General features: G+C 46.9%; 1 protein-coding gene across 2 annotated transcripts in view; it reads right to left on the bottom strand.

Moving 5' to 3' along the window:
- Positions 1-15,973, bottom strand: part of USF2 (upstream transcription factor 2, c-fos interacting) — a 166,894-nt gene that overhangs the window by 67,137 nt on the left and 83,784 nt on the right. The window lies entirely within an intron of this gene.

Here is a 15,973-nt window from a genome sequence, read left to right as displayed (position 1 = left end):
AGTGAGGGAAATATCTATTGCACTGTCTATTATCTCTGCGGAGACCCTTTCTCCCTCCTGCAAGACCTTTTTAGCTTCCACCTTGAGATCTTCTGGCAGTGAATCTACAAAAGCGGACATGTCTGCCCACATCTGGCGATCGTACCTTCCCAGGATGGCGAGGGAATTGGCCGCCTTGACCGTTACTGCAGCAACCGAGGAGAATTTCTTACCGATATTGTCTAGTCTCCTTCCCTCTTTGTCTGGGGGAGACGCAATAGGCGTAGAGGGGTTTTTGGATCGTCGTTGAGCCGCCTGTGATATAACCGAGTCAGGTTTCGGCTGTGAGACTAAACAGGCCGGAGAATCATCTGGGGCCTTGTATTTTTTCTCTAGCCTTGGCATTTGTGAAGGCACTGTTGCCGGGTTTTTCATTGCCTTCAAACCCTCCTGCCATAAGAAATCCACAATCGGTATGGCTCTTACAGATCTCTTTGATGGCTCTTTAAAGTCATACAAAAAACACTCAGTTTCATGGGAAACAATTGCCAGGCCAAAACGTTTCGCCGCTCTCTCTATGATATTATGGAAACCTCCTATGTCTTCTGGAGGAGAATCCACTGGAGCTGGTGGAGATGGTGTGGGAACGAGATAATCGTCCCATTCACTAGCCGCTGAATCTGATAGCTCGCCCTCTTCCCTTTCGTCGTCCGACGAGAGGTAAGCTTACGGAGCTTGGCTAGTTACAGGTCTACTAGCCTGTGGCTTTTCGGAAACATTAGTAGTTTGAGCTTGCTGGTAACTTTGAGGTCTAGGTGGCGTGGACTGAGTTGACGGTGGGAACCTTTTATAGTAGTCCTTCAACATATGTTGTAAATCTGTCACTAATGTGCTAGGCATAGCTAGTGGCGATGGTTGGTTTGCCTGTGGATAAGATGTTGAAGCATAACTATGCTGGTAATGTTGATCCTCTTCTTCATCAAACTCTTGACATTTGACATTTAGTTGGGACGGGCTACTAGCTGCCCCAAACATTCCTTGATCCTCATCATCATCATCGTCTAAAAGATGTTGCCGTGGGTATGGCAGCACTTTACTTGGTGATGTATGCATCGGCAAAATGTCAGATGGCTTGTCCCCTATATTAATAAGGGAAAGGGGTAAGAATCTGGTGGAGTCCTCATGAGGTATGAGGAATGATCTGGTGAAATGTCCAAAGGTTTGTAAACTGTTAATGCTGTGGTGATCGTCGGTTCCATCGTCGACGGTTCCCTCGTCGACGGTTCCCTCGTCGACGGTACGGTCGTCGACGGTACTGTCGTCGACGGTACTGTCGTCGACACTTCCGTCCATGACTGCGTCTTTGTCAATGGGTCCTTAGTCGACGGTCCCTTCGTCGACGGGAATTTTACCGACGACGGTCGCTTCGCCGACGTATCTTGCGTAGATGGGAGTGCCCTGGATGATTTGTGAACCCAGGAGGCCTCCGCTGTCGACGCTGTGGTTGCCGACGAAGCTCTTTTGAAGATTTTTGCAGTAATAATCGTCGTCGATGACAACGACGTCATAATCATCGGTGAGGATGGTGTTGTGAACGTCGACGATACCGTGGTCGCTGTTACCGTCGACACTGTCGTCGACGGGGCGGTCGACGGTTGTTTTTTCACCGAAAAGAGTTTTTCTGGCTCTTTTTGTGGTGACAGAGACAGGGATGGTTTCTTTGAGGTGCTTTTCCGGTGTAACGGCGTAGTAGGTTCTGAATGAACCTTTTTTGGTCCATGTTTAACTGCCTCTTCAGTTAAGACATGTTTTGTCTTTTTGTGCATTTTTCTTGGTGGTTCATCCGCACCTCTATCTCTCTCACCTGTTCTTTTCTGAGGGCGAGAAGTTTGTGGTGACTCTTCGCTGTCTGATGAAGGATGCTCTAAGGCTTTCTGTTTTTGCAGCCATAAGAGAAGTCTACCCTCTCGGTCTTTGAGGGTTTTTTGACTAAAGGTGCGACAGATTTTGCAGTCTCTCACCTTATGGTCTGGATGAAGGCAGTAAATACACTTCTTGTGGGGTCATCAATATGTAGTCTCTTCTTCCCACAGCTGTCACAGTCTCTGAACAGACCCTTCTTTGCCTTTTCAGACATAGTAAAGTTGTAACTAGTTTCCTGAGAGAAAAAACAATCTTCAGTCAGAAAATAGGAAAAAAACTGAGCTGAGCTCAGGGAGACTCCCTTCACACGACGTGCGGTAGAAAATCTGAGGGAATTCAGCCTCTGTTGGGAGTGTTTGGGAGGGGCTGAATCCTGATTGGTTGATACTCAAGTTTGGGTCTTTTCACAAAACAAAGTGGATAGACTGTAAAATACCCTATGAGGCCTACTAGGGCCTACTGGTTTTACTTTTACTGACTTACTGCTTTTTATATATTTAAGTTTACCGTGGGGCTCCCACCTCGATGACGGGGATGATTCAAGCATGTGAATCTATGAAAGATCCAATACTGGAGAAACACATCTATCTATACACACGTATATATACATAAATAACAGTATGTGTTTATCTCTTAATATAAATAGGTATATTCCTGTGAAGATACATGCTGAAATTTAAATAACAAACCAGTATTAAAACATAAGACAGTAATGTAAGCTGATCAATATCTGATAACCCGCTTACTATGGGATTATGATTGTGTTCTATTATCTTTAGATACACATTATTTTATTATAATTTTTTTTTTATGTGCATACCTTTTCTAGGATGGAGGGATGGAGGAGAAATGGCTCACCTTCACCTGAAGAGATTCCTGAGAACCGCTTGGCCCACTGCTACCTCTCCGTGCGAGAGGGACTCCAAGCAATAGTGCTTAGTAAAGGTATGACAGCTCTTCCATGTTGCTGCCCTACATATGTCCTGTAGTGGCACTCTGGCAAACAGTGCCGCTGACGATGAGACTTTTCTCGTCGAGTGAGCATGCACAGATGACTGCAAAGGTTTGCCCGCTGCCTGATGGCAGAAGCGAATAGCAGAGGCGATCCATCTTGAAATACTCTGCTTGGATAGCGGGTACCCCTTCCTAGGGGCACTGTACGCCACAAATAGCTGATTAGAGCGTCGAAAAGCTTTTGTCCTGTCCAAATAAAATTGAACGCATCTTTTCACGTCTAGAGAGTGTAATGCCCTCTCTGCTGGAGTAGATGGATGAGGGAAAAAAGACTTGAAGACCAAAGGTTCGTTAATGTGAAAGTCTGACGGAACCTTTGGAATAAAATGCGGGTTAGTGCGCATTAGTAGTCTATCTTGTTTAAACTGTAGGAATGGCTCTTGGATGGAGAGCGCTTGTACCTCACTGACCCGCCTAGCTGATGTAAGAGCTATCAATAAGGCAACCTTCCACGATAAATGTTTGAGGGAAGCACGGTGGATCGGTTCAAAAGGATGCTTCATCAATTGTGCCAAAACAATGTTCAGGTTCCACGAAGGAGGTGGAGGTCTGAAAGGAGGGTAAACTCTGAACAGCCCCTTAGGAAATCTCTTAATCAGCCGAGAAGAGAAGAGCGAGGGTGTGTCCTCTGAACGTCTGTATGCAGCTATGGCTGCTACATGAACTTTAATGGACCAGTGTGCTAGGCCAGACCGAGCTAACTCTAAGAGATACGGCAAAATCTCTTCTGGTAGTGAAAGAAAAAGGTCAATTTGACGTTGATGACACCAGGCACAGAATCTCCTCCATTTACACTGATACGCCTTGTTAGTGCTATCCGCTCTGGCCTGTGACAAAATATCTCTGCAGTGCTGCGGGATATTTAAATGCGCAAATTCTCTGTGGTGAGGAGCCATGCCGCTAACCGCATTGAGTGTGGATCGGGGTGTTGAACTTGGCCGTTGTTCATTGTTAGTAAATGAGGTAACGGCTCCAGCGGAATATGAGGTTTGACTGAGAGAATGAGGAGCTCTGTGAACCAATGTTGGCGCGGCCAATACGGGGCTATCAGTATGAGAGTGCACGGTTCTGTTTTCATCTTCGTGAGGACCCTTGGGATTAACGGAATGGGAGGAAAGGCGTAAGCAAAGATGTCTGACCAGACTATCGAAAACGCATTCCCCCAAGATCCCTTTTGGTGATGCCAACTTGCGAAGAACTGGCATTTGGCGTTGTCCTTCTTCGCAAACAGATCCACTGTTGGTGTTCCCCACTGGGAAAAAATCTGGGTGAGTACCGTCTGGTCTAATTCCCACTCGTGGCATTCCGATTTCTGTCTGCTGAGTGCATCTGCTGCTTTGTTGTTTATTCCCGGCAAGTGCACCGCAGACAGTGTGACGCCTTGCTGCGAGGCCCAGTTCCAGATCGCTTGGGCTTCCCTGGAGAGGGTGAGAGATCTTGTACCTCCTTGTTTGTTGAGATAGTGCATCGTAGTGGTGTTGTCCGTTCTTATCACCACTCGCGATCCATGGATTCTTGGGAGAAACGCTTGTAAAGCAAGGTGCACTGCCCTGAGTTCTAGCCAATTGATATGCCTTGATGCCAGATGAGTTGACCATCTGCCACTTATTTTCAGGTCCTGTAATACTGCGCCCCAGCCTTCCAGTGAGGCATCTGTTGTTATGGTCCATGGGGCTGGCTGTTGAAGAAACGAGAGACCGATTGAGAGATGATGCTTTTGAGACCACCACTTGAGAGTTTTGATCATTATCGGAGTAATTTGCATCTGGTCTTCGAAAGTTCCTGATACTTGAAGCCATTGACGGTTTAGCTGCTCCTGCAAGGGGCGCATCTTTAGCCGACACAGAGGGATCAGAGGTATGCATGAAGACATCATGCCCAATAGGGATTTGAAGAGACGGACTGTAACCTTTCGTCTTCTTTGTATGAAACTCCCTAGGGTTAGTAACCTTTGTTGTCTCTCTAACGTGGGACATGCGATGCCGGATTCCGTGTTCAGTTTTGCTCCCAGAAAAGTAACTGCGGCCTGGTAGAGGGTTGGACTTCTCCCAGTTGATCGTGAATCCGAGATTGGTCAGCAAGGACACGCACTTTCTTGTTGACTTGTGTGCTCCTGTGTAAGTCTTTGCCTTTATTAACCAGTCGTCTAAGTATGGAAAGACCTGGTGCTTTCTTCTCCTGAGAAAGGCTGCCACTGGTGCTAGGCATTTGGTAAATATTCTTGGGGCTGATTTGAGCCCGAAGGGAAGGACGCGATATTGATAATGGCTCCCGGCTACGGTAAATCTCAGATACTTTCTGTGGGCAGGGTGGATTGGTGTATGCGTCCTTGAGGTCTAGCGATGACAAAATCTCTTTGATTGAGACGCAGAAGGACGTCTTGCAGGCTGATCATTCGAAACGATTGCTTCTTTAGGTATACATTTAGTTGCCTTAAATCGAGGATCGGTCTCCAATCCTTCCACTTTTTTCGAATTATGAAGAACCTGGAATAAAATCCTGTTCCTCTTTGAACCCGCGGCACCTTCTCTATAGCTCCCTTGAGAAGGAGCTTGTAGACCTCTTCTTTGAGTTGTTGAGGGTATCTTGAAGGAGTCCTGTGGGGAGGGTTGGGGGGAGGTTTCTGGACAAATTCTAAAGTATGGCCCCGTTCCACTAATTGTAGGACCCACTTGTCTGACGTAATGGTTTGCAATTGACTGAGAAATAAGGAAATTCTTCCGCCCAGGGTGACAGGAGGAAGACTGGGCGTAGCCGGCGCCTTGAAGACATCAGGTTCGACGAGCTGCATCCTTAGCAGGGCGGGTTGAGCGTCCACGACCTGCCGGTCTATTATAGGCTGGTTGAGTCGGTTGCCTTTGGGAATAGTATGGCCGAAATTGTTGTGAAGATGACGGATAGGAAGAGTATCTCTGTTGTTGATACCCTCCTCTGTAAGAGGGCTGGCCGCGCCCCCTAGGGCGAAAGGACGATTTCCGAAATTGCAGGGTCCCTAGTGACCTTGCAGTGTCCGTGTCCGTTTTAATTGACTGTAGGGCTTCGTCCACATGTTTCCCAAATAACGCTTGGCCATCAAAAGGTAAGTCTAGGATCTTATTCTGGATTTCTGGACGAAATGAGGTGGCTTTGAGCCAGCCCTGTCTTCTCAATACAGCAGCGCCTGCAAGCTGTCTGAAAGCAGTGGTCGCTATGTCCATTGCGCAGTCTATAAGCTCTGCAGACACGCGTTGACCCTCTTGCACAGTCTTATTTGCCTCTGATTTTACGTCTTCCGGCAGTTGACTAATGAAAGGTGCAATATCTGCCCAAAGCTGTCTGTCATATCGAGACAAAATAGCCAAGGAGTTGGCAGCTCTAAGCTGGCCATAGAAGAAAATCTTTTTCCTATATTGTCTAGCCTTCTACCCTCCTTATCTGGGGGCGCAGAAATTGGAGCAGAAGGATTCTTTGATCTTCTTTGAGCCGCTTGAGCTACTACGGAATCTGGAGGAGGATGGCCTGTCAAGCATGTTGGGGCATCATCAGGAGCTTTGTATTTCTTATCCAGACGTGGTAAAACTGCTGTGACTGTTGCTGGATTAGTCATGACTTTAAGGCCTTCTTCCCACAAGTAGTTCACCATCGGGATGGAACGCACAGACTAAGGAAACAATCTGTTTGCTTCGTAGGTAGCGGTAATGCAAAGCGCTTGGCTGCCCTCTCTAAGAGATTGTGAAAACCTCCAATGTCTTCAGGTGGGGACTCCACCTTCGAATGAGAAGGAGAAGATGGAGCAGGAATAACATACTCGTCCCACTCTGAGTGAGCATCTATGAGCTCTCCTTCTTCTTGATCTCCATCTGAAATGTCAGTGTCCTGGGGAATTGTCATGTCTGGGGTAGCCACATCTGTGAGATGCAAAGTCGTCGGTCTTTGATGTGGAGTAGAAGGACCAGAAATGGGCGATGGATGAGGCTGTTCTCCTTGTGGAGGAAACCTTCTGTTATAATCCACCAACATGGCTCTAAGGCCAGTAAGCAAGTCGGAAGGCATATACGTTCCCTGTTGATACTGCTGATGCTCGAAGGAAGCCTGGGGATCATAAGCTTCCTCATATTCCTCCTCTTCCTGATATTTTACATTCAATTCAGAGGGGCTGTGGGCCGTACCAAAAGGCCCATCTTCGTCTGAATCATCATCTCCCTCCAAAAGATGTACTGGTACCAGGGAGGATACCTTACTAGGTGAAGTGTGGGTTGGAGTTAATGTTTCTGTTCTTTTTTGGTATTTTTCCCTCGTCGACAGTGTCGTCGACGACGTGTAAACTGACTTTGTCGTAGACGGTGCCGTCGATGCTGGACGCACTGTTATTTTAATAGCCGCAAGCTTCGCCGACGAGTCTACCGTCGACGAAGTCCTCGTCGACGGTAAAGCTGATACTGACATTAGCGCCGTCGACTATGACGAGGTGTAGACGGTCGTCGACGCTGAAGTCGTCGTTGTAGTTCTCGTCGACGGTGGTGTACTCATCGACGATGTCGCCGACGGAGCCGTAGACGACGGAACACTTAAAGTAGTTGGAGTCGTCGGCAATGCGCCCACCGACGGTGCCGTCGACGGGGAATCCATCGACGAGGCCTTTTTTCCAGTCACAGAAGATGGCTTTTTGAAAGGCACAGATGGTGGAACAGATGAGGATTTTCTGTGCCTCTCAGAACTGGAAGAATGTTTTTTCCCCTCTTTACTTGAGAGTCTAGTTGGGGAAGAAGACGGGCTGCGACCCTTATAAGACCCTGAAGCAGTCTTTTTGAGGGCTTTCCTTGAGGTTTGTGAGGGAGATCTAGAGCGAGATTTAGTTGATCTCTTGGAAGTGGATGATTCCTCACTCTCAGAATCAGAAACTGGATCCTTCCTATGCTTCAGTTTCTGCAGCCATATTAGTAATCTGCCTTCTCTATCCTTTAAGGTTTTAGAAGAAAAAGTACGGCAAATCTTACAGTCCTTGGCTGAATGATCTGGATAGAGGCAGTAAATGCAGTCTTGATGAGGATCTTCAGAATGAAGTTTTTTCTTCCCACAAGTCTTGCAGTCTCTAAAGAGACTTTTCTTTTCCTTGTCAGACATAGTTGAAAAATAGCTGACAAATCAAATTGAAAATGTCACTTACCCAGTGTACATCTGTTCGTGGCATCAGTCGCTGTAGATTCGCATGTTTTGCAATAGCTCGCCATCTGGTGTTGGGCCGGAGTGTTACAAGTTGTTTTTCTTCGAAGAAGTCTTTCGAGTCACGGGACCGAGTGACTCCTCCTTTTGTCTCCATTGCGCATGGGCGTCGACTCCATCTTCGATTGTTTTTCCCCGCAGAGGGTGAGGTAGGAGTTGAATTGTAGTAATAGTGCCCATGCAATGGAGTGACTAAGTATGTACCTATTTAAGGTTGAGATGATACATATACAAATAGTTGAAGGTAACTTCCAAACTGCTACAGGCTCCCGGTGAGGCGGGTGGGCACATGCGAATCTACAGCGACTGATGCCACGAACAGATGTACACTGGGTAAGTGACATTTTCAGTTCGATGGCATCTGTCGCTGTAGATACGCATGTTTTGCATAGACTAGTAAGCAGTTATCTCCCCGAGTGGAAGTAGTTTGAAATAATGTTCTTAATACGGCTTGACCTAGTGTGGCTTGTTGTGCGGATAACACATCTACACAGTAGTGCTTGGTGAATGTGTGAGGCGTAGACCATGTGGCTGCCTTACATATTTCTTGCATTGGGATGTTTCCTAGAAAGGCCATGGTAGCACCCTTCTTTCTGGTTGAGTGTGCCCTTGGTGTAATGGGCAGCTGTCGTTTAGCTTTAAGGTAGCAGATTTGGATGCATTTAACTATCCATCTGGCTATACCTTGTTTTGATATTGGGTTTCCTGCATGAGGTTTTTGAAATGCAATAAATAGTTGTTTAGTCTTTCTGATGTTCTTTGTTCTGTCAATGTAATACATTAATGCTCTTTTGACATCTAATGTATGTAGTGCCCTTTCAGCTACGGTATCTGGCTGTGGAAAGAACACTGGAAGTTCCACTGTTTGATTTAGATGGAACGGTGAAATAACCTTTGGCAAAAATTTAGGATTAGTCCTTAGGACGACCTTATTCTTGTGTAGTTGTATAAAAGGTTCTTGTATTGTAAACGCCTGAATCTCGCTTACTCTTCTTAGGGAAGTAATGGCGATGAGAAATGCAACCTTCCAGGTTAGGAACTGTATTTCGCAGGAGTGCATGGGTTCAAAAGGTGGACCCATAAGTCTAGTTAGGACAACATTTAGGTTCCATGAAGGAACAGGTGGTGTTCTTGGTGGTATAATTCTCCTAAGGCCCTCCATGAATGCTTTAATGACTGGTATCTTATATAGGGAAGTTGAATAGGTAGTCTGCAGGTATGCAGATATTGCTGCAAGGTGTATTTTAATGGAAGAGAAAGCCAGGTTAGATTTTTGTAAGTGAAGCAAGTAGCCCACTACATGTTCTGGAGTTGTGTGTTAAGGTTGTATTTGATTAATATGGCAGTAGCAAACAAACCTCTTCCATTTACTTGCATAGCAGTGCCTGGTGGATGGCCTTCTGGCTTGCTTTATGACTTCCATACATTCTTGGGTAAGTTGTAAGTGCCCGAATTCTAGGATCTCAGGAGCCAGATTGCTAGATTCAGCGATGCTGGATCTGGGTGTCTGATCTTTTGGTTGTGTTGTGTCAACAGATCTGGCCTGTTGGGCAATTTGATGCAGGGAACTACTGATAGGTCTAGCAGCGTTGTGTACCAGGGTTGCCTTGCCCAAGTTGGTGCTATCAATATGAGTTTGAGTTTGTTTTGACTGAGTTTGTTTACCAGGTAAGGAGGGAGAGGAGGAAAAGCGTAAGCAAATATCCCTGACCAGTTCATCCATAGGGCATTGCCTAGGGACTGTTTGTGTGGGTATCTGGATGCGAAGTTTTGGCATTTTGCGTTCTCCTTCGTCGCAAACAAGTCTATTTGAGGTGTTCCCCAGAGTTTGAAATAGGTGTTCAGAATTTGGGGGTGAATTTCCCATTCGTGGACCTGTTGGTGATCTCTGCGAGTTGATTTTGGATCCCTGGTATAAATTGTGCTATTAGGCGAATTTGGTTGTGAATTGCCCAACGCCAAATTTTTTGTGCTAGCAGGCTTAACTGCGTGGAGTGTGTCCCCCCTTGCTTGTTTAGATAATACATTGTTGTCATGTTGTCTGTTTTGACGAGAATGTATTTGTGAACTATTATTGGTTGGAAAGCTTTTAGTGCTTGAAAAACTGCTAGTAGTTCTAGGTGATTTATATGCAGTTTTGTTTGATGTACGTTCCATTGTCCTTGTATGCTGTGTTGATCGAGGTGTGCTCCCCACCCTGTCATGGAAGCATCTGTTGTTATTACGTATTGTGGCACTGGGTCTTGGAAAGGCCGCCCCTTGTTTAAATTTATGTTGTTCCACCACAGAAGCGAGAGGTAAGTTTGGCGGTCTATTAACACCAGATCTAGAAGGTGACCCTGTGCTTGAGACCACTGTGATGCTAGGCACGGTTGTAAGGGCCTCATGTGCAGTCTTGCGTTTGGGACAATGGCTATGCATGAAGACATCATGCCTAGGAGTTGTAATATCATCTTTGCTTGTATCTTTTGTGTTGGATACATGCGTTGTATGATGGTGTTGAAATTTTTAATTCTTTGGGGACTTGGAGTGGCTACTCCTTTTGTTGTGTCTATTATGGCTCCTAGGTATTGTTGTACCTTGCACGGCAGAATGTTGGATTTCGTGAAGTTGACGGTGAACCCTAGTTTGAAGAGGGTTTGTATGATCTGATTTGTGTGAATTGAGCACTCTATTAACGAATGGGCCTTGATTAGCCAGTCGTCTAGATATGGGAACACATGTATTTGCTGCCTTCTGATGTGTGCAGCGACTACCGCTAGACATTTGGTAAAGACTCTTGGTGCGGTTGTTAATCCGAAAGGCAGTACCTTGAATTGGTAATGTATTCCTTTGAATACAAACCTTAGGTATTTCCTGTGCGATGGGTGTATTGGTATATGGAAATACGCGTCCTTGAGGTCTAAAGTTGACATGTAGTCGTGTAGTTTTAGCAATGGTAAAACTTCTTGTAGTGTGACCATGTGAAAGTGGTCTGATTTGATGAATGTGTTCACTATTCTGAGGTCTAGGATTGGTCTCAGCGTTTTGTCCTTCTTTGGTATCAGAAAGTACATTGAGTAAACTCCTGTGTTTATTTGTGTGTTTGGCACTAATTCGATTGCATTCTTTTGCAATAGTGCCTGCACTTCTATCTCCAGGAGATTGGAATGATGTTTTGTCAAATTTTGTGCTTTTGGTGGTATGTTTGGAGGGAATTGTAGAAATTCTATACAATAACCATGTTGGATAATTGCTAGAACCCAAGTGTCTGTAGTGATTTTTTCCCATGCTTTGTAATAATGACTTATTCTTCCCCCCACTGGTGTTGTGTGGAGGGGGTGAGTGACATGTGAGTCACTGCTTAGTAGTAGGGGTTTTGGGGCTTTGAAATTTTCCTCTATTCCTAGGGAATTGCCCTCCTCTATATTGTCCCCGAAAACCTCCTCTGTACTGTCCCTGGTAACTGGACGGTGTTGCCTGTGAGGTGCTGGCTTGTGTGCTTTGACCCCGAAACCCCCCTCTAAAGGGTGTTTTACGGAATGTGCTGTAATTCCCTCTGCTCTGCGGGGAGTAGAGTGCGCCCATGGCTTTAGCAGTGTCCGTGTCTTTTTTGAGTTTCTCAATCGCTGTGTCCACTTCTGGACCGAACAGTTCTTTTTCGTTAAAAGGCATATTGAGAACTGCTTGCTGAATCTCTGGTTTAAATCCAGACGTTCGGAGCCATGCCTGCCTTCTGATAGTTACAGATGTATTAATTGTCCGTGCAGCTGTATCTGCAGCGTCCATGGAGGAGCGGATTTGGTTGTTGGAAATGGTCTGTCCCTCCTCAACCACTTGTTTTGCCCTATTTTGTAGGTCCTTGGGCAGATGGTCAATGAGATGTTGCATCTCATCCCAATGGGCTCTGTCATAGTGCGCAAGTAGTGCCTGGGAGTTAGCGATGCGCCACTGGTTTGCAGCTTGTGCTGCGACTCTTACCAGCTGCATCAAACTTGCGGCTTTCTTTATCTGGGGGTGGTGCATCTCCAGATGTGTGGGAGTTGGCCCTTTTCCTAGCTGCTCCTACAACGACAGAGTCTGGTGGCAGCTGTGTAGTGATGAAAGCCAGGTCTGTAGGAGGCGCCTTATACTTTTTTTCCACTCTTGGTGTGATTGCCCTACTTTTGACCGGCTCCTTAAAGATTTCTTTTGCGTGCCGGAGCATACCAGGGAGCATAGGCAGGCTTTGGTAGGAGCTGTGGGTGGAGGAGAGTGTGTTGAATAAAAAGTCATCCTCGACCTGTTCTGAGTGGAGGCTTACATTGTGAAATTGTGCTGCTCTAGCCACCACTTGAGAATACGCAGTGCTGTCCTCTGGTGGAGATGGCTTCGTAGGGTATGCCTCCGGACTGTTATCTGACACTGGGGCGTCGTATAAGTCCCATGCGTCTTGATCTTGGTCACCCTGGCTCATGGTGGTGTGAGCTGGGGAATGTGATGGAGTTTGTGCTGGTGAGACGTTAATCACAGGTGGAGGAGAGGGTGGTGGGGTAACTTTTTTCACCACTTTTGTTTGTGGTGTTTGTTCAGTTTGGAACTCCAATCTTCTCTTTCTTCTAATAGGGGGAAGGGTGCTTATTTTTCCTGTCCCCTGCTGTATGAAAATACGCTTTTGCGTATGGTCTACATCCGTTGAGTGTAGTTCTTCCTCAAACCTATGCTTTTGCATTTGGGAGGTTAGCGAGTGCTCTTCTGTATAAGAGCCTGAAACTGGGTCGGTTGCAGTTTGTTTCGGCACCGAAACCCTGTCTGCATCTTTTTTCGGCTCCGAGGTGACTTTTCTTTTTCGGGGCCGAAACCTCTCGGCGTCGATCTTCTTCGGTGCCGCTGTCTCGGCGTCGAGCCGTGTCTACACCGGTATCTTGGTGTCGATGCTTGTCTCCAGCACTTTCTCGGTCCCGAGAAGGCTGCGTGCCGGTGTCTCGACCGGAGTCGGACGATCTCGGCACTGTATGGGCCTTTTTCGTGCCGACGGTCGGTCACCGAATTTATGGGTCGAGCCATGGCCTGATGGCAGTGGCGTCCCCTGGGCCTTGTAAATCTTCTTTTGAGTGGTTTTCGACGTCCTACTCACGGTTTGTGTATCGTCGAATCCTTCGGAGTCCGATTCTTGGATCGAAAAGGATCCCTCCTCTTCTTGTTCCTCGAACTCCCGGTGGGCTGTCGGCGCGGACGCCATCTGAAGTCTTCTGGCTCGACGGTCTCGGAGAGTTTTTCGGGACCGGAACGCACGACAGGGCTCGCAGGTGTCTTCGCTGTGCTCAGGTGACAGGCACAGGTTGCAGACCAAGTGTTGGTCTGTATAGGGGTATTTATTGTGGCATTTGGGACAGAAACGGAACGGGGTCCGTTCCATCGGCGTTCTTCTGCACGCGGTCGGGCCGACCAGGCCCCGACAGGGGATCGAAAAAATTACCCCGAAGGGCACCGGAGCTCTTCGATCTTAGACGCGGTGTTGAATCTAACTACGCCGACCCCGAACGCAACAATACCGACGAAAATCTTCTGAAATTAGCTATTTTCCGTTCCGAAACTCGGAGCGACAGGAACACGTCCGAACCCGATGGCGGAAAAAAAACAATCGAAGATGGAGTCGACGCCCATGCGCAATGGATACAAAAGGAGGAGTCACTCGGTCCTGTGACTCGAAAGACTTCTTCGAAGAAAAACAACTTGTAACACTCCGGCCCAACACCAGATGGCGAGCTATTGCAAAACATGCGTATCTACAGCGACAGATGCCATCGAACAATTGAGTTTCTCTGAGAGAAAAAGAGCTGAATAAAGATGTGAAAACAGAGCAGAGCTCTGAGGAGACTCCCTAGCACGACGTGCGGTAGAAAATCTGAGGTGCTAGAGCTTCTCTCAGGAGGTTCTGAAGGGTGCTGTCGCCTGATTGGTGGAGGATCAAGTTTGGTCCTTTTCACAAAATGACTCTGATAGACTATCAAATTGAAGAGGCCTAGGGCCTTTTTCTCTTCAGTATGTTTTAACATTACTTATGAAAATGTATACCGGGACTCCCATCTCGACGACGGGGAATGATTCAAGCATGTGAATCTATGAAAGTTCCAATACTGGAGTAATCTGATTTCCTGGGTTCAGGGTCACCCCAAAATACAAAATTTATGAGTGTGTTTACGGCTAGAGGGAGGTAGCCAATGGCCACTGTCCCGGAGTGTGGCTACACCCTCCTTGTGCCTCCTCCCTTTGGGGAGGGGGCACATCCCTAATCCTATTGGGCTAGATCCTCCAAAGCAAGATGGAGATTTTCTAAGGAGGGGATCACATCAGATCTGGTCACCTTAGGGGTGGACCTGGCTGAGGGGATGACTCCTTATTTTTCTCATTATCTACCCAGACGTGCCGCCAAAAGTGGGGGCTGTGTCCGGCAGGCGGGCATCTCCACTTGCTGGAGTGCCCTGGGGCGTTGTAACACCAGGCTTGAGCCTTTGAAGCTCACCGCCAGGTGTTAGTTCCTGTATGGGGAGGTGTGAAGCACCTCCACCCTGGACAGGCTTTGTTCCTGGTCAGAGTGCACAAAGGCACTCACCCCATGTGGCCAGAAACTAGTCTGGAAGTGGCAGGGACCGGTCAGCCTAGCAGTTTGACTGGTATGCAGGGGGCATCTCTAAGATGTTCTCCATGTGCATTTCTCAAAAATCCCACACTGGCATCAGTGTGGATTTATCGTGCTGAGATGTTTGATACCAAACTTCCCAGTATTCAGTGTAGCCATTATGGAACTGTGGAGTTCGTGTTTGACAAACTCCCCATATACTCTATACAGATACCCTGCACTTACAATGTCTAAGAATTGGCTTAGACACTGTAGGGGCATAGTGCTCCTCAACTATGCCCTCACCTGTGGTATAGTGCACCCTGCCATAGGGCTGTAAGGCCTGCTAGAGGGGTGACTTACCTATGCCACAGGCAGTGGGTTGTGGGCATGGCACCCTGAGGGGAGTGCCATGTCGACTTAGTCTTTTTCTCCCCACCATCACACACAAGCTGTGAGGTAGTTTGTATGTGCTGAATGAGGGGTCCCCAGGGTAGCATAATACATGCTGCAGCCCTTAGAGTCCTTCTCTGGGCATAGGGCCCTTGGTACCAGGGGTACCTTTTACAAGGCTTTTGCCAGGAATGTGCACATTTTGGAGACAAAGGTACACTTTTAGGGAAAGAACAATGGTGCTGGGGCCCAGTTAGCAGGGTCCCAGAACACTTTCTATCAAAGCTGGCATCAACAAAAGGCAAACTGTTAGGGGGTAACCATGCCAACAGTGGCATTTTCCTACACTATGCTTGTTCTGGACCCTCAGTAGAATACACGTTGGTTACATTTTTATAAAATGGGTGAGACTAATAAGCCCAGCCGGCACCAAGGGTCAACAATATGCTCTCTTCGGTGGTGCACCCATTCTCCACTGATACTCCGCATTGAGTCCACTGCTTGTATGTTGCAGGAAGTTTATAGCTCATTGCATTGTGGCATCACTATACACAGATGTTGTTTCCCTCTTTATTACAGTTTCTGATATGAACATGTCACCCATAATCAGTGTTCATATGACCTGGAGCTATATCAGGGCTCAAAATTAAGTGCAGCAAATCCACTGTGTTTCCTATGACAGAAAATACTGAAAAATGTACATTAGAATACTGATTACAAGTGGACACGTAAATGAGGCTTAGGTATTGCGGGTAAAATAAGAAACATGACAAACCCAGGCTCTAGAAGGTGGAATAGTACACTTGACAGTATTTGAATATAGTAAAGATTCAAGCTCCAAAACCCCTCTGGAACTGGGCCTTCAAGATCGTAGGAATAAGT

The sequence above is a fragment of the Pleurodeles waltl genome, chromosome 7 (assembly GCF_031143425.1).
Source record: "Pleurodeles waltl isolate 20211129_DDA chromosome 7, aPleWal1.hap1.20221129, whole genome shotgun sequence".
In the NCBI taxonomy this organism is placed as follows: domain Eukaryota; kingdom Metazoa; phylum Chordata; class Amphibia; order Caudata; family Salamandridae; genus Pleurodeles; species Pleurodeles waltl.
This window is presented reverse-complemented; position numbering and strand designations above follow the sequence as displayed.